Source organism: Amblyomma maculatum, chromosome 10 (assembly GCF_055883805.1).
Source record: "Amblyomma maculatum isolate TAMU_Amacu chromosome 10, ASM5588380v1, whole genome shotgun sequence".
NCBI lineage: Eukaryota > Metazoa > Arthropoda > Arachnida > Ixodida > Ixodidae > Amblyomma > Amblyomma maculatum.
Window position 1 is genome coordinate 140,961,236 of NC_139353.1, and position 19,399 is coordinate 140,980,634.

The 19,399-nt window shown below is 47.8% G+C and overlaps 1 pseudogene; it reads left to right on the forward strand.

Annotated features, from left to right (window-relative positions):
* The first annotated feature begins 729 nt into the window (after nt 1-729).
* LOC146177575 ((3R)-3-hydroxyacyl-CoA dehydrogenase-like) overlaps nt 730-19,399 on the forward strand; it is a 30,928-nt pseudogene continuing 12,258 nt past the window's right edge.

The window sequence follows — 19,399 nt, forward strand, 5'->3', positions numbered from 1 at the left end:
CATGTGTAGGCATGTAACGCGGCTAATCAGTTAGGTCGAAGAGTAAAGTAGCGCAGAGTGTTCTTTTATGTAATTTCTTTAAACTTCCAGTTTCGTTCTTTGCATATATATATATATATGTCATGCTGTAAATATATGCTCTACCATCATCACCTTCAAGTACGCCTCCTGGCCTTCCCTACGCCGAACTACATAACAGGAAGGGTTTAGAGAACGTTCCGGGCAAGAACTAACAACAGAAATTCTACTGAAGGGACTCATGGAAGCTAAATCGACATGAAACATGGGTATTTAAAGATATATATCCCGGGACTAAAAGGAAAGTCGTGTAAAGTTGACGGATTGTCGAAGTTAAAAACATAAAAAAAAGGTTGAGCACGGTAATGACTTTCACCACCCCGTTTTAAAGGGAGCGCTCCTAGAATCCATCCATCCATTCATCCATCCTTCAGGATAACCCACTGGGAGAACGAGTATTTTTCATGTGAATACCGCGCCAGCAGCCATCCAGGTGTTAGAACCAGTTTGACTGGAAAGAGGCTTACCCTCTACCCAGATGAGTTCCCTGATGAGAGCGCCCGAGCTACGACAGATGCAGCTGATAAGAGAATTTGATATATGCTTGTATGGACGCAAGCAGAGCGCTGCTACGTGCATGCGAAAAGCGCAGCAGCGCACGAGAGTCTGTGCGAAGTATTAGTACTGCGAGCCAGGCGAAGGTGCTAGGTTATGTCGTTGAGCGGACGGCTCGCTTTGGTGTTGGGCGGTTCGAGTGGAATCGGCGAGGCCGCCTGCCGCGCCCTCGCAGCTGAAGGTGCCACAGTGGTCGTCGCGAGCCGGCGCACAGAGGCTGCTTCGAGATCGGCGCAGTCTTTGCCAGGTGCGCATTCTTGGCTAACACAGATTTGTAAATTTGCTTCGTTGCAGTGCTATGAGCCGTACCTAGGTCCGGGAAGAAATGCGTTTTGGGAGTTGGATGAAAATTGTAATTATACGAACGAAGAATTCAAGTCTACGTTGTTTTCAGACCTCTGTAGTGGGCAGTCGCTCTCTTTGCCTTTGCTGGCTCCGCCCTCGGTGTCCAAGTACATTGTCATCACCCACAGCGTTCGCCAGGATTCCGAACGCATAAGCAACGTTCCGTAGTAAGGCAGACCTTGGTGTTCTTGTTCCATCAAGCTAGATACCAGCACGCAGATTATATCAAAATTACTAGAGTATGATTCTGCCTACGTGAGCAGGTGCTCAGCTCTACTCGAAGGTAGTAGGTTAAGTGATAAATCTTTTTATTATATGATGATTTCTTTTTATCAGCTTCGTTCCAACATAGTATGTGGGATGTCAGTGTTCCAGCCTTCCCAATCGTGTCTCCTGTAGAAACATTCACCGACTGTCATAACCGCAGTTCACTACATCAGCCGTTGCAAATAATAGGAAAGTTTCATTACTTAATAAGTTGTTCTGCAATTTTTTGGCCAACTATGCGTTACTAGGTTGCGAAGTACATAATACTAAGTAAACTATCAGCCATTTCTAAGTTTAAGGCTTAGTAACTACCACTTAGCCAACATTTCCTGAACTGTTTCCCTATTCTGGGTCCAAGGTGACTTCCCTATAACTTAGGGTTTGTTCTCCCCAGCCGCGATGTCCCGCGAGGACCTGACCTCTTCAGCATCAAAAACCAAAAGCGTGTGAGACTGGGTGCTGCACTTTTCACAAATAGGAGAATTAGAATGAAGGTCGTTTAGATTTTTTAATTTTCTCTGGTTTTGAGCCCTACTTTATTGGTCCAGCCCGGACCCCTCCAAATCTGGCATCGCCTCGGCAACGGCTACGTGGCCTGCGGGATAGTTACAATGCCACCGGGACCCCTTTGACAACTATCCGGGAATTGGCAACCCCACCCTTTGAGATTCGCCGAGTTTTATTTACAGTTGGCTGTGTCAGCAAGATAAACCTTAGCAGTGCTCACAGCGCCGGCTTGTCCCAGCCTATCCAGACAAGGACCACGTATGCGTCGCCAAATCGCATTCGCACTATCTTACCTCGTTTTGGAGGATGTACAATGGAGGATGGAGTACAATGTAGTAATACCTTCTACAAGAAATAAAATACTTCGCACGTGCTGCTGCTAAGTAGACAGACGCAACAGTACGTAGTATCTTAAATACTTTTGAATATTTAAATTATTAGAAATTTCTTTTCAACATTACATAAAAAATTATTTCTCCAGAGAAAAGCCTGGGCACCAAAAATTTCAAAATAAACGATGGGAACGCGATAAGAGGGCAAATAGGTTATCATGACTGAGGGTCAAAAAGCCTGCCAATATTTTACATCGTTTTTTCACACATTATCTGCAACAAGTAAAAGGTCAGCCAAATCTGCGCGCAAAAAAGAAACACCTGGATCTGTCTTGCCGACCCAGAGGGCTTCTCTGCATTTTAATCAGTAGCGGAACAAAGATGCTAGCGTTCGGCTTCACCACCTCCCATAATATACTGTGGACTGGGTATGGTGTTTGCAGTATAGAACAATGCACCGGTATACCAGCTCCATAGAGCCCTTAAAGCTATGGATTTGGTCATAGTGTAAAACTCCCGAATCTACCTAACGTAACCCAAACTGAGCAATCGCTACCGCGAGATGTCCTCTCTAGACATTCTCGTCAACGAAGATCAAACAGTGCGTACCATGCATGAATTTGAAGAGCTATAAGTCACAGGCCGCGCTTACGGCAATACGTCTCGCTTTCCTTCTCAAGGATTATTTACAGGGCGTCCAAATCTTCACCGCGAGGCTCATGATCACAGGGGGACTCCGTCCTGCGTCCTATATATGCCCTTACAATATCGATGTTTCTTTTCAGCTTTCAGCGGAAGGCATCCTCCACGACAGACTAATCTTTGTACATGAAGCAAGTTGTCTTCTATATTATTTTCGGAATACTCCGCCTTTGAATGATTTTTCAATTACTGAGAAGCAGCGATTCAATGTGCTGAAGAAAATCACTCAGCTATTTCTTCTCATTAGGTATTGATATTTTGGGCTATTTCCGCAGGCCACTGGGTCATTTCCCGGGTAATACCGCCTCAGTGTAGCATCTTAACCGACGCAGGTAAAAATTATTTTCATTTCCATATCAGATTCATTTCAACTGGATGACGCTTAAGAGTTAAACGATTGGCTTTTGGGCTGGGGAACAGATCAGGACTCCTTTCTTTGTTCCATCAACTGATCTACATGCCCAGCATTTCATGGAGGCAACCTAAAGGCGTATACTACCGAACCCATCAAAACGCTGCGTTCAGAAGCGTTCCAAGAAATTTCAGTTTAGAGCTGAATTTGACAAGTAGACCGTCCGCACTGACCCAGCTCCAGCTCAATTCAATCACGCCAGCATAGTTCGTTGGAATGCTGAGCGTATATTTATTTACACTTTTTGTTATTGCAAAAGGATGTCCACTAATGTTTATTGAATATGACGTTAATCTATGCACCGTAGTCTTTCTATTTATTTTAGTTCTGTCCACGTTCTGTAGTAGCCGGTTTGTTAGTACGTGAGGGTGCGCCCCTCTGTCAAACCGATCATAGGCTTTTTGAGTACACCCCTAAAAACCCAGATGTTGAAATAAAGAAATTTGTATTTGTATAACTAAGAACAACCGCATTATGAACATCTTAGTGAGTTACTTAAACAAGCGACTCTAACAACAGCCAACGCAGTGGCCCTGTTTGGCCTCTGATAATTCACTGACATGGGAAATGAAATTTTGATTTGCCATTTACACAACAGTGGTCTCCTAGAAGGTAAAGACTGATACCTCCCCTTTACGTACGTTTGCACTCTCTCGATACGGTCAGCTTTTGAGTTTTGTTTCAGTGTCATTCCTTTTCACGTTTTAATATTTTCTAGCACACCACTTTAGTCCGTCTTCATCACAACTATCCTGGCTTTATTCACAGCGCAAGCGTTCTCCACATGCCCGTAGCGTTAATGTGCTCTGTGGCAATTTCAATCATTTATTTTGTAAGAGTAGGTTCAGTCTCAGGTTCTCAGGTCGATGTTTTCGTCGAGCGTTTTAACTGGTAGGACAGTCTCTTGCGTCGTCTCCTTCATCTGACGTCTTCTTTTTTAGCACGCGCCTTTTTACATACGCTCGTCTTCTTTGCAACAGTCACCGAGGGTTAGTGCGACACTACAATTACCCCCGGGAGAAAAAGGAGGCATCCTGCTGACTCATGGCGTCGACACAACAGGCGGGTCATAACAGGGCTTGAGGCGGTCAAGGTGCACTGTTTCACGCCCGCGGCGACGCATATCGGGTGTCGGTGCAAGTGGTTCTATTAAGTAGTTCACCGGAGAGGTCTGGCAAATAACCCGATATGGACCAAGATACTTGGAAGCAAGTTGCGTAGAGAGGCCGGAGGGGGTGGCGGGAACCAAAAGCCACACGAGGGAGTCTCTGCTGTGTGAAGGAGCTGGACAAGTCGGTGCACGAAGGAACTGCTGGTGGCCCTGGTTCTGGGTTGTAAATGATCGGGCTAACTGGCGGCATTATTCTGCATATGCGGCCGCTTGAGAGACTGCGGACAATTCGTAGTTGTCAGGGCGATAAGGGAGTACGGTGTCCATAGTTAAAGGGACACTAAAGACAGCCAAAGATGGTATGAAAATCTAATAAACTACATTTGGTGACACTGTCGCCGCATATTCGGCAGCAAAAAATCGAATAATTGCTGAGATATTGCGCTAAGAAGTTGAGGTTTTTTCTTGTTCCCGCCGGTCGAATTTAAACTGTGGCCTCCAACTACGTAGTTGGAGTTGAGTGACGCACACTATGACGTAAGCGGAGACTCCGTGATAGCTAGCGAGCCGGCGCGGCCCGCGGCGTCGCATCCCTCAAGGGCCAACTTCGCAACAGCGTACTCGCAATGACGGCCTCAGCCGAAATAAATAAAACGATGAAGAGAGTAATTTACCGAGCGATGGGCCCATAAAGGAAGAAAAAAAAAACAGAGCGCTTGTAATGCACAACGGACGCAGGATGCAGGGCTCCGCAGGAACGGCTTCAGCGGCCATGTCGGGCCGCGGTAACAGGGATATGGAACAGGATAATGACTACCAGGTTGTTCTGCCAAGTATTCCAACAGGGCGTTTTGTGTTAAACACAGTTTTTTTGCGCGCGGATATCAGGGCCCGCCCGTACCGGGTGGAAAATTTCCGAGACGCGTTGGCTCAGCGTTCGCTGCTCCCTGACGTTTCGCCATGGGGGCGTATCGCATGAGCCACGTCTGGGCCATCACTATGAAAGACGCGGATGCTGTGAAGAAGATTGCTGGAGTGGGTGAGTTGTGTGTGAAGCAACGTCGCTGCCTCGTTATTGATCCCGCTAACCAGGATGTGAGGCTGAAGCTCCACTGGTTGCTTCACAACGTTCCGGATGAAGATGTGCGTGTGGCCTTCGCGCCGTATGGAAAGGTTTCCGAAGTGGCCAGGGAGCGCTGGCGCGTGCATGGCATATCGGATAAGGGTTCAACTAGCAGGATTGTCACCTTGAAGATGAAAGTGGGGGTCAAACTGGACGACTTGCCGCACCAGCTGAACGTCGGCGGTGAGTTGGCGCTCGTCGTAGTACCTGGAAGGCCTCCGTTATGTCTCCGGTGTCGAAGTACCGGCCACATTCGCCGAGAGTGTAAGGTTCCGCGTTGTGGTGCATGCCGTCGTTTTGGCCACGAAGAAGGGCAGTGTTCTCGCAGCTACGCGAGCATCGCTGGACCTGGGAACAGCGAAGATTTTTCCGAGCATCTGATGGATGAGGCGGACGCGGAAGAGGCAGCCAAAACAACCGGGCAACCGGCAAGGAATGATGGGCCGGTGTTGACCCCTTTGACAATGGGGAGGACGTCCACGGCCGTTGCGACAGCGGATTCTGCACCAGTGGAGAATGGTTCCCAACTGGACGCAAGTAACAGCGTGGCGGACGCCAGAGAACCTGTGCTCGAAAGCCAAGGCAACGCGGAGTCTCCTAACTCCGACGTTATGGACTTCAACGCAGGAGTAAGCGGCCTCATGATGAGAGCGCCGGTGAGGATCTGCAGCCTGGTGGTGGCAGTGACGAGCCGCCATCGAAAGCACCGGGGGTTCGACGTTCGACGTTGAGGCCTCGGCTGAACGTTTCGTCCGAGACGCGGCAGGCGGGGAAACCGCCTCCGTAGTTTGGACGTGACCTAATGCATGTGAGTGCAGGGGGTGCGTCATCCGTCATAGCCTGTTTTCGGCTGTGGCTCTTTGACTGTGTTTATGGAAGGTGGCAAGTGCGGTGGTCAGGCACGCCTCAGTACGCATTCAGACATCCCTTTGGGAGGCCGGATACGAGCACGTACGCTTTGGAACCTCGGACAAGCAGAGCAACATGGACGATTGAGGTAGGCATCACATGGATCGGGCACCTTTTTCTCTAGATGCATGGCAATTAAGCTAGATGTCCCATTACGTGTAGCAACCTTGAATGTTAGAGGGCTTGGAGCCCGAAGGCGGCAATGCCAGTTGAATCGCCTGCTGCTAGATAATGAAATCGACTTATTAGCCGTTCAAGAGTCGAAAATAGAATCTCAGGACCATGCAGACCGCATGGTGTCTGTTTTCCATGCAAACTTTGATGTGTGTGTTTGTCACTCTGTGGGGGCATCAGGCGGATGCCTTCTTTTCATTCGCAATACTTTGTGTATAAGCGTACACTGCGTATTTGCATGCGAAAGTGGCCGACTCTTGGTTGTTGACTTCTTGTTCTCAAATTTATTTTGGCGTGCTCTCTGTATGTACGCCCCCAATGTTGAAAGTGATCGTCAAAACTTATTTTATTCAGTCGAGCCGTACTTGAAATGTGACAAAATTTTGCTTGTATTGGGCGATTTTAACTGTGTGTGTGCTGCTACTGATCGAGTGAAGATTAGACAAGTGAAAGACAAGAGCGCTGAACTGTTGAATGTATTGGTGCATGACTATTGCTTGGAAGACATTGGAAATGTGTTTTCTGCTGGAACCCGTCCGGAATGCACGCACTTTCAACGCGATAGTCATGCGAGACTAGACAGGCTGTATCTATCTATTGATCTCGTTCCAATCTGTACCGACTATAATGTAAAACCTATTTCGTTTAGTGATCATTGCCTTGTTAGTGCGACTTTTGGAATTAAGGTTAAGAAATCTGTTTTCAACTGGCATCTATGGAAACTGAACGAGAAAATTTTGGAGGACGAAGTTTGTTAAGGCAATCACGAACGATTTGGAATGTTTGCTTAAGGTGCATGAAGAAAGCCACGCAGATAAATGGGAAAGATTTAAAGAGCAGGTGAAGATAAAAGCAATAGAAAAGAGCAGTGTTATTCGGTACAGACAGAAAGAAACAGAAAAGGAACTTCATGGACAACTTGAGTGCCTGTTGTGCATGGAAAGCTGTGCGCCAGGAAAGTTCACGAAGCAAATAAGAGATGTGAAATCTCATTTAGAAAGAATCGACGCTGAGAAGTACAGAGCTGCGGTTATACGTGCAAGAAGCGATAAACTGTGGGCTGGCGAGGCGCCGACAAAGCGAGCGCTATCAGATGAAAAAAGGTATGCTTGCCGGAAGGAAATCAGGCAAATAAGACATGAAGGGCAGATTACTAACGATGCTTAAGATATAAAGTGTGCGATTCTGAAACATTTTGCTGAGCTTCTGAGTAATACGCGCGAACATAGTGAAGGGTTTCCAAAAGAATATTTACGGCTAATGCCAACGCTCGAAGATCATATGAAAGAGAGCCTTGAAATGCCTATTACATTGCAAGAGATAGAAAAGGCCATAGATGACCTCCCATGTGTGAAAGCCCCTGGACCAGATGGGCTGAGCGCCTCCTTTTACAAAGCATTTAAAAACCATGTTTCCAGCCTTATGTTGGAAGTGATAAGAGAAGCCTACGAACGAAAACAAGTGCCATTATCATTTATTACGTCACACATCGTACTTATTCCAAAAACTGATGATCCGGAGAAACCCCTGTTCGTGAAGTCCTATAGGCCAATAAGCCTGACAAATGTTGATTACAAAATCTTCATGAAGGTTTTAGCGAAGAGATTGCAGAGTGTAATAGCCAAATTAGTCGGACCGCACCAAACGTGCGGCATAAGAGGTCGCAGCATCGCCACAAATATACATGTGGCACGAACAGTACTGGAATGTGTAGACACGCTTGGAAGTCGGGTTGCCATGATTCAGCTGGATTGGGAAAAAGCTTTCGATCGCGTATCACACGACATCCTTTTCTCCATTCTAGAGTATTGTAACCTGGGCTCGGTAATCGTGGAGGGAGTGAGAATGGCGTACGCAAACTCCTCGACGCTTATTATAGTGAATGGCGATCTCACTGACAGTCTCGCAGTGCGTTCTTCGGTGAGGCAAGGATGCCCACTCTCTCCTCTGCTTTTTGCAGCCTATCTCGAGCCATTATGCTTGGCCATTCTCAATAATGAATGCATCTCGGGTTTCAAGCTTCAATCGGCGCATGTGAAGCTACTTGCATACGCGGACGACATTGCAGTATTTTGTGAAAACAGAGAGAGCATTTGTGAATTGGTTAACGTTGTTGAAAAGTTTTGTGACCAGACTGGATGTCGGGTTAACTGGGAAAAAAGCTCCGGATTTTGGCACGGCTTATGGGATGATGAACCGGCTTCTTTCTCCCGATTGCAATGGTCTTCCGTGCCAATGCAGTATCTGGGTGTGCCTCTACAATGTTATCGCGATCCTAGCTTACATTGGAAGGAAGAAACAAATAGAGTGCGAGAGAAAGCGGAAGCATGGCAGGGAAGGCAACTGTCAATCTTTTCACGCGCGTTCATCTGCAATGTTTTTTTGATTTCAAAGATATGGTATGTAATGAATGTTCTATGTGCGTCACGAACTGCCATTCAAAAAATTCATCGTGCGTTTACGGTTTTTCTTTGGACTTCGACCTGGGAAAAGACGAGGCGAACGGATTTATTTTTTTCTTTAAAAAGCGGAGGAGTCGGTTTGATTCATTTGTTTCTGCGCCAAGTGGTATCACGCTTTTTTTTTTCTTCGCGACCAAAATGACACCTTTTTAAGAACAGTCATGCAAGTGCGGCTGCAAAGGCTGTTACCCGGATTTGTTGTCTCCTCAGTGAAAACATGCGTGGTGCTGTCACAGGATATTTGCGCGAGGTAGTTCTCTCTTACAAGTTGTTAGAAGTGCGTTTTTCCCGTGAATGTTTGTACAGTGTTGGCACGAAAAAGCTATATAAGGACCTAGTGCAAATAATGCTGCCGGCACCTTTGTATCGAGAGCCCTACCATGGAGGCCCAGGGCAGGATATTTTAAAACGAGTGAAGAGGATGCCAGTTCGACCGGCTGCCAAAACGTTCTTTTTTAAGTTGCACTTTAACACTCTACCCGTCAAAACCTGGCTTCACGAAAAAGGAATCTATGTCCCTTGGACGACAAACTGCCTGCTTTGCAAGAAGCCAGAGACAATTGAACACATATTCTTAGACTGCTGGGATGCAGTATTTCATTGGGACGTGCTACAAAGAACAATTAAAAAAGAGATACCACTAAACCCTTATGGCATCCGGTTTTTACCGGTGGAGAACGAAGACGTACCCTATGATTTAATAATGCTTCTGGGCCTCCACAGCTTGTGGAAAACAGGGATGCAAGTAAGGCATGAAGATATTAACATTCGCAGTGTACGTGAAAATTATTTTGAAAGGGCTGTTTATCTACGGGAATGTATCTGCGCGCTCCCCGACCCACCACAGTGGGTCTGGATGACCTGATAAAATTGAAGAAATTTTAACCTCACACGCGTCAGCTCAAGGGCAGCTGAAGTGTTTTATTAAGTGTGACAATTTGTTGTTCATGTATACCTCGGAAATAAAGGAAAGAAAAAAGCGGCGTAGCCGAGCGGCTAGCGCCGAACGTTACGGAGCAAGCAGTAGCGAGTTCGAGTCTGGTGTTTTTTTTTTTTTTCACAAATCTATTTTTTTGTTACCTTTTGTAATGTATTTCTGGTGCTTCGTTATTTTTAGTTTTTACGTTTTACCCGAGGCCCTTTTTTTCGCCGGGCGACGAGCGCAATATCTCGACGCTCTCCTTGGTATGAGCGGCAAGTATGCCCCTTTTGTTTACGACGCCTGCAAATAGCACGTTGAAGGTGTTGTTGACGCAGTATATGTTGGCCAGACGTGCCATGATTTAGTGAACAATTGAATGATAATGCGTTTTTCCTTCGGTACTTAGCATATGTATGCTTTTCGTGGCGTACGTAGCTGCAGTCAAGCGGTCAGGTCGCAGTCGAAGCGGCAACGGCGGCGATATGTTGGCGCTGAAGAGTGAACGAAGGAGTGTGTCGGCGGTAGCGGATTTCGCTCGCTCGTGCCTCCGAATGCTCAAATGGGAACCATCAAGGCGCATCTGCTGCTCCAAGCTTGTAATTCAGGCGCTGCAGGTTCAAACAAACTATCCGAGTGCGCACGAAATGCCTGAGCCGAAACATAACCAAAACTGAAGTGGGTGCCTGTGGCGCCTCCAAGTATATTTTTGTATTTGCTTTGCAACATTTACGTTGTCTTTTCGCCGTCGTTTACGTATGATAAAAGCGTGTTATCATGTTTGAGAAAAAACGTACTACCGCATTCAAATATGCAACGTAATTCGCATTTGTCAGCCTCCGGGATCCCTAGCGCGTCAGGTGATTTGTAGTTGCGAGCCTCGGCCGTTTGGCTGTGGTGGCGATACCTGTATTTCTGTTATTCTTCTTTACTACCTTATAACAGCTCTGTTTTCAGTAAGAGTGGTCTTTTTGTAATCAGGAACTGGCATTCTATCGATGCAAACCCACTTCCTTTCTCTCTTTAGTGTCCCTTTAAGCTGGGTTCACGGCCGTATAGAAGGAAAAAGGGAGAGAAGCCAGTCGTGCTTTGTATAGCAATATTGTAAGCGTACGTGACGAACGGGAGAATCCGGTCCCGGTTTGAGTGGTCGGACGCGACCTACATGGCCAGCCTGTCACTCAAGGTGCGGTTAAAACGTTCCGTCATGCCGTTTGTCTGCGGATGGTAAACCGAGGTAAAACGGTGGACACTGCGACACTGCTTAAGAAGGGCTTCAAAGGTTTCGGAAAGAAAAACACGGCCATGGTCACTGAGCAAGTCTTTAAGTGAACCGTGGTGCAGAACAAGATGGTGCAGGACGAAAGACTCAACGTCTCGCACCGACGCCGAAGGTAAAGAGGATGTTTCTGAGTAGCGGGTAAGGTAGTCAACAGACACGATGACCCAACGGTTACCAGCTGGAGTGACTGGCAGTGACCCATAAAGATCAATACCCACACGGTCGAATGGCCGGTTGGGCAGGGCAAGGGCTCTATCGGAACGGTGGAGTGGTGTGGAGGCTCTTTGTGACGTTGGAATTCCTGGCATGCGCGGACGTAATGACGCACGAAGCCGTACATACCCCGCCAGTAATAGCGGAGGCGAAGACGAGTGTGAGTTTTTAACACTCCGGCGTGGGAACACTGAGAATCGGCGTGAAACGCAGCGCATATTTCCGAACGGAGGTGCCGAGGAATGACAAGGGAGGCACTTGCGTCTGTCGGAACGGTTTTGGTGGTAAAGCATGCCGTCGCGGATGGCAAAATGATGAGCTTGGGGACGAAGAGTTCGAGAAGCTGGGCGCAGAGAAGGTGTAGATAGAAGCGTGACAATAGAAGCTACCCAAGCGTCTTGCCTTTGTTCATTGGGCATGTCGGCAAGTTCTAGCGAAGATGAGTCACCTACGGTGATAGCTGTTGAGTCAGCGCCGCATTGAAGAGGTGACCTACACAGGGCGTCGGCATCAGATTGCTTACGGTCAGACCAGTATATGACCTGAATGTCGGACTCTTTTAAGCGGAGCGCCCAACGAGCAAGACGGCCGGATAGATCTTTGAGGGTGGACAACCAGCAGAGTGCGTGATGGTCCGTGACAACAAAGAAGGGACGACCGTAGAGATATGGGCGGAACTCCCAATGGCCCAAACGATGACCAACCACTCCTTTTGGGTTACAGAATTTTTTTCGGCCTTTGCTAAGCTGCGGCTGGCATATGCAACAACGTACTCTGGCAGCCGGGCTTTCATTGTGCAAGAACAACGCCGAGACCTACACCACTGGCATCAGTGTGAAGTTCGGTTGGCGCTGTGGGGTCAAAATGGCGGAGAATCGGAGGCGACACTGGAAGGCGCCGAAGCGTCGAAAAGGCCTCATCGCAGTCTGACGTCCAAGAAAATAGAATGGCGTCACTAGCAAGGAGCTCTGTCAGCAGCGAGATGATCGAAGCGAAATTGCGGACGAAGCGACGAAAATACGAGCACAGCCCGATAAAACTACGCAGCTTCTTTAGAAAGTTGGGCATGAAAACTCAGCTACTGCACAGAGTTTCGCAGGATCTGGACGAACACCGTCTTTCGAGACAACGTGTCCCAATATAAGAAGCTGGCGAGCCCCGAAGCAGCACTTTTTCGAGTTTAGTTGCAGGCCGGCGTCAGTCACACACCTCAGCACACGCTCGAGACGGTCCAAATGTGACGTAAAATCTTGACAACACGGCAACATCGTCTAGATAACAAAGACAGTCATGCCACTTGTGTCCGCACAGAATCGTGTCCATCATGCGCTCGAAGGTGGCTGGCGCGTTGCACAATCTAAACTGCATGACTTAAATTTATAGAGGCCGTCAAGTGTCACAAAAGCAGTTTTAGGTCGATAGTCAGCTGCCATGGGTACCTGCCAGTAGCACGAGCGCACGTCTAGAGATGAAAAGAATTCGGCACCTTGAAGGCAATCGATGTGCGTCATCAATACGTGGAAGGGGGTACACGTCCTTTCGCATTATCTTGTTCACTCGCCGGTAATTAACGCAGAACCGGATAGAGCCATTCTTTTCCTCACGAGAACCACTGGAGAAGCCCAAGGGCTGTGCGAAGGCTGGATGACGCCGCGGTGAAGCCTGTCATTAACGTGCTTGGTGACGACGTTCTGCAGCCGATACAGCATAAGGGCGCTGGCGTACCGGGGTATGCGTACCGGTGTCTATGCAGTGAGTGACTACGGATGTGCGCCCCAAAGATGTCTGAGGAAAGTCGAATGGAAAACGGAAGCCCCGAAGCAAGCTGACGAGCTGGTCGCGTTGATCTGCTGAAAGACTGGCATCCAGACAGCTAGAAAAAGCTGAAGTGGAGTTGTCGTTCTGTAAAGATGCAGGCAAGTCAATAGTATCGAGCTTAAGTGGGGCTGGGTGTTCTGAGACGTCATATTTCAGTGTCATCAAAGGGCTCGACATGACCTAGACGTTCTCCATGAAGAAGCGTTGACGGACAAGGAAACGGGTTAGAGACGTTCATGGCACTGTAGCCACCAGAGAAGGTCAGAAGGTCGATAGGCAGGACTAAGCCATGAAGACGATTAGCGTCATGAGTCGGAGTGAAAAGAACAGTCGAATCGGAAAAGCAGGCTCAGGAAACAGGCACAAGGACGTTAGAGTAGGTGGGGATGTCAGTATATTCGGCAACGGTTATCTTACCGACGTGCAGCGGTGTGTCGGACGAGGCGGCAGGTGAGAGCGGAGACAATTAGATGCTGGCTCGGGCACAATCAATATTCGCAGAATGACTGGTGAGAACGTCGCAACCCAGAATCAGTTCGTGAGAGCAGTGAGACAGCACAATAAATTCGGCGACGTAGAATGGCAATTCGAGCAGTGCACGCCGCAAGCGGTTGAACGCGATGTGAGCTTGTAGTTGGGAGAAAAGATTTCGAAACAGGCGTCGTAACTTTACGAAGTCTGTGGCAAAGATTAGCACTTATATCAGACACAGCGGCGCCAGTGTCCACAAGTGCGAGAACTGCGATGCCATCAACAAACACTTCTATAACTTTAGCCGGGGAAGACGGACTTGCACAAGTAGAAGAAAACGCAGTTCTTGCCTCTGGAACTGCGGTTATTAGTTTTCCTCGGGGCTAGCGGGAGAGCGACGGCGGAGTGGCGAGAGGGAACGACGGCGGGGAGACGGGGTGATTGGCGGCAGGAGTGGGAGGAGCGGTGAGGATAAAATGAGTCCGTAGAGGGGCCAGTAGCGAGAGGGGGAGGGGAATGTTCATAGTTGGAACTCAGTTGGAACTGTACAGGCGGGGGCCATTGCGATACGACTGCGCGCGCTGGCGGCAAAGCCGGGCGACGTGGCCAGGAATGCCACATGAATAACAGATTGGGCGGTTATCAGAGGTCCGCCATGGATTGTTGGTCGGGCGTTGAGGAGGCAGATAAGGGCGGGGCGGAGGTGGTGGTGGTGGTAACAGCGCAGCATACACGACAGGGCACTGTGGTGGTCTGCCGGTACAGCGGCTTACGTTAGCGGGGCTGTCACAGGTGTAAGTTGAGAGCTTGACGGTAAACCTTTTGCAACTTGCTCCTGGATGGTGCGTCGAAGTGCAGGATCTAGCGAGGGAGTGGTTGCAGCAGAAGCAGGGAGGAGCGACAGATGGCGAGCCACTTCTTCCCGTATAAAAGCTTGATCTCTGGAGGGAAGGTGGTTTAGATGCGAGGCTGCATGCTGTCGGATGCACGAATAAGCGATCGTTCATGACAGAACGTCGAGTAGAAGCTCGTTGCCTCTTAAGGACGTCGTAACTTTGACAAAGCTGAACCACTTCGACGACGGTTTGCGGCTTTCTTGCCGTCAACATATGAAACACATCGTCGTAGATTCCCTTCAGGATTTTGGTGATTTTGTCAGCTTCGGACATAGAAGGATTAACACGTTTACGAAGATCAACAATGTGCTCTATGTAGCTGGTGAATGCCTCCTCAGAAATCTGAGCGCGGGCTTGGAGGCGTTGTTCGGCGCGGAGTTTGCGAACGGCGGGGCACCCGAACACCTCAGAAAAGCTCGTTTTAAAGGCCGACCAGGTGGGCAGGTTGGGCTGGTGGTTGCGAAATCATAAATTGGCTACGTCTGTCAGATATAAGAGGACGTTAGCTAACTTGGTGGCATCGTCCTACTTGTTGTAGGCGCTTACACGTTCATATGAAGATAGCCAGTCATTAACATCCCGGTCATCTGCGTCACTGAAGGAGCTGGGGTCACGCTGGTGAAGCCCACCAGAGCAGAGGATGGTAAGCGGAGTGGTGGGAGCAGTCGAGCATGGTTTAGCGGTCTACCTTGTTGCCTCAGGTATAGCGGATGGCGGAGCGAGTGTGCGACTGCAAAGCTAAAGAGTGAGAGGAGGAAACGAAGAGCTGCTTCCACCAAACGTAAGAGTACGTTCAACCTAAGGCTCTCAGGTCGATGTTTTCGTCGAACGTTTTAATTAGCAGGACAGTCTCTTGCGTCGTCTCCTTTGTCTGACGTCTTCTTTTTTAGCACGCGCCTTTTTTACATACGCTCGTCTTCTTTGCAACAGTCACCGAGCGTTAGCGCGATACTACAATTCAATCATCGTAAATTGCCTCAATTCATCAGTTGGATGAATTAAACAAGATTATAAAAATTATTTGGTAGTTTAACACTGGTTAACACCGGAAGGAAGCGAAAGCTCATTGCCAAGCTTGGATTAAACAGATTGTGAGACATGGCTTCACTTGGTTTCAATTTTATGGGTTCTAATGTTTTCACTGGATTGCAATTTTATTGTTTCCGACTGAAACACTCCGATGGTCCGCAAAGTAGTGTGTCTTGGTATTTTCCTTAGGTGTGAAGGAGCATTGAACAAGGGTAAGGGGACACCTCAGTTCGCAGGTTGAGCTAACATTTCGACAGGTGGACATGTTTTCGTCTGACACATATTATTGTTCGACCTAAGGGGCTCAGGAGCCCTCCAGTACAGCACCCCTTTCTTTCCTTTGCTTTCACTGCCACCTTCCTGCCTTCCCCTACGGTGCGGTTACGAAATTATTTGTCACCTTCAAAGTTTTTCGAGGTCATATTTGCTCCCATGTCGACGGCTTGAATTCCTGGTGTGATGAAGCTTTCACTTCAAATCTTGTGACGGAGCCGTAGCTCGGCTACGCCAGTATATATGTACCGAGATCTAGTTTCCTCGCGTTTTGTCATGGTCCCAAGCCTTTGTTGATCTTATATTGAATAGTGACTTTGCAGTGACTTTTGTCATCACACATCATTTTTTTTTATTTCACGCACAGAAGGGAAGACTGCCCGGTGATCGGTATAGTAATACGCGGCCATTTCGAAAGAAATACTAGATGCGATGGCAGTCAGCCACTCTGTGGTTGGGAGGTTGAAACTTGATGTCAAATTAAAGTGGAATTTCATTTTTATACGGCAACTAAACGACTATTCCTCCTTGTTGAAGTCCCCCAATGTCACGCACAACTCTGAAACAGTGCGGTAAGCTGGCACACAGGTGCAAACCACATTAATCGTGTGTTTGATAGACGTTCGCGGCGCCACCTAAACTCATTGTATGCCGCTCTCCGCAAGTCTAACAAAACAGGCTTCTTTGTTCACTGCGAGTCAAAGCAGACATCTGACAGCAGTGCCGACTCCGGCTTACTTATCAGGTTCAAGACGACTGGCATCGCCTTATTTCGCCTGCATTTATACACGGAATTATGCGCATAACCGGCATGTGCCATTCGCGGGCCCAAGCCCCCAACCGGCAGTGAAGCTCTGATGCCACCCCTCGCATCTGCTCCTTCTCTCCGCGGAGCATTCCACACATTCCTGGGCTGTTCCGCAGCAATAGCCTCGACTGTTAGCCGAATGTAGCTCTCGCTATAAAACCTGCTGGAGTGGAAGGCGCGCCCGTCGACACAAGCTTCCGCGACGCTATCTTGAGGTGGAGAGAAAAGCGAGCCAGTATCCTCAGAGCGCCCGCTGAGCTAACGAATTAGTGAAGGTTGTCCGCGTGGGCGGCATGTTACACGATCATGAAAACAATATTACTGGTTCATGTGTTGCTTACGGTTATACGAACCGTGTACAAACGACACCAGGAGTCACATTTCCTAAATTGCGCCCATTAGAGGTCTTTCCAAAGTCACCACGCGGCGCACACTCCTTGCATTGCAGCGCGTACGTTTGGAGTATACCGGCTGTTTCTTTCTGCTATGTTTCTAAAGGATCCTGAGGCTCTGACACTTCGGGAACGGGCTGTTCACCACTAGGGCTGGCAAGCAAGAAAGGGAGGCTGCTTGTGGTCGGTTCAATTTACTCTACAATTCCTTGGCTTGTCTGAACAAACGGCGCGTTTGCGGATAAGCTCTGTGCCGGCTCTGTTATCCCTGGAGCGACTCTAGGCGCCTGTAATCATATTGCAGAGCATGGAATGGCCTGGCTCATGCACGCTGTCGCGAGACGCAACTTTATCACATTTGTAGTGCGAGATCACGCCGAGACTATTACCGAGTGATCGGCGACAATATCTAAACATTAAAAATCATAGACCTGCAGTTTACAGTGCTCTAGGGCAAGATCGCGACCTTTCTTAGAATAAAATAATAAAATCCGCGGTCTGCCAGTGTCCAGAACAAATTTTACTAGTAATTTACTCTAAAGGGAACGGAATGAATTCAGTGATTACGAGGATTTAAAGAGAGGTTGCTACAGCAGGGAGCGCCCCAATAACCGCTCCGTACATGGATTTAGGAAACGGATGATTGCATGTTCATCGCCGAAGTTGCAGAAAATGATCAAGAAAGCTAACTGGAGAGTTCAGAGTCCTATGGTGGGCATGAATAAGTTAGTGATTATTATGAGACTAAGGTAAGGAAATTTGGTTTTCCTGAACGCTTTTACGTGACTGTTATTAGAGAATGGTCTAAGACTATCAATTCATACATTGTTCCAAATAACGTATTTTATAAACTAGACGGGGCACTTGCTTGTACACATCAACCTTCGCTCATGATTCCTTATAATAACAGCATACAAAGAAAAAAACAGGACTCGCAATTTTTATTGAATATCAATATGAGCAGTGGCGATACCTTCTTTTGAAATAGTCCATGCACGATGAAAACTATTTGATGTCATGTTGAGCGCAGTTTTCTTATAGATATACATTTCTTGGTGGGTAGAAAGTCAAGTTATTCTACGCATTTGCTCATGCCGATTGATGAATTAATATTAGCAACCTTCTTAGCATTGAGGCAGCTTAACGTTCTCTTTGTTTAGCATGTATTTGTTAAATGTGATGAATTTGTTTGACATTTGATCGCAGCGGCCCCTTCATTTTGTAACGTACTCGCAGGGGATACAAAGCACTGTGCCATGTGCGTGGACGTTGGTGAGACGGCGTCCGTTGAGGAGCTTTTTGGGAATATCCGCACTATGTTCTCGCAGCCACTCAGCATCGTGGTCAACTCTGCCGGAATAAGCGGCCTCTCTCCTATCGCTGACTGTACCGAAGGCTTGTTCGATGAAGTCATCAAGGTTAACTTGAAGGTGAGCTGCCAAAGATGACGTTTCTTTCGCCCCTTGGAGGCTCCTCGCCGCTAACTATATTCGAATTGTATGCAAAAAAATCTTATTTACTCAGGTTCCAGCCCTACTGGCGTGATGAATGTAGCCAATATTATGACCTAGAGCGTACCCGAGGATCAATTGTAGCCAACAATTTCGATACGGCATAAATATCTACATCACAATAGAGGGTGAAAAGGATTGTTTAGGGAATCACGTTCACTTCCCATATTTAATCAGACCCGACATAATGACAATGCAATGTTCACGTTAAATATCTTCCCCCTCACTGTATTCCTGTCACTGGAAAGATTAATGAGAATACGCTGCAACAGTTATTACTTACTCCCTCAACCCATATAACTTGACAAGTTGGTATGAATACATACCGAGCAACAAGGACGGATAGATTGAAAATATGAAGTCTATGCGAGTTCATTGTGCACAGTGTTTTGGACACACGATTGTTGTTGCTTTGGACACGTCAGCAGCCCATGTCAGCAGCCAGAAAATTAGATCATTTTTTTGTACATTGTCGCGAAACCATGTTTCGCGGGGGAGGGGGGGGGATGACGTTTTTCACCGGACACTTTAAGAGGACATTAATAATACGACCTCTAATGCTTCGTGGGATTTTAATCCGCTCATGGGGCTTCCTTAGTCAGGGGAAGAGCTGCGTGACAGACCACCGCGCGGAGCCGCCACATTCATCGAAGTACCTGTTGAGACAGCAGTGTACCTTGTTGAGGGGGTATATTCTGAGCAGTGTCGACCTCTTGCCTGCTGACCTGAACTCGACGCATTTTATGTCGCCTGCAATTTTCATGTGTGAGCAAAGGTAGAGCTGGATGCAGGTGCGACTCTGTATGAGTA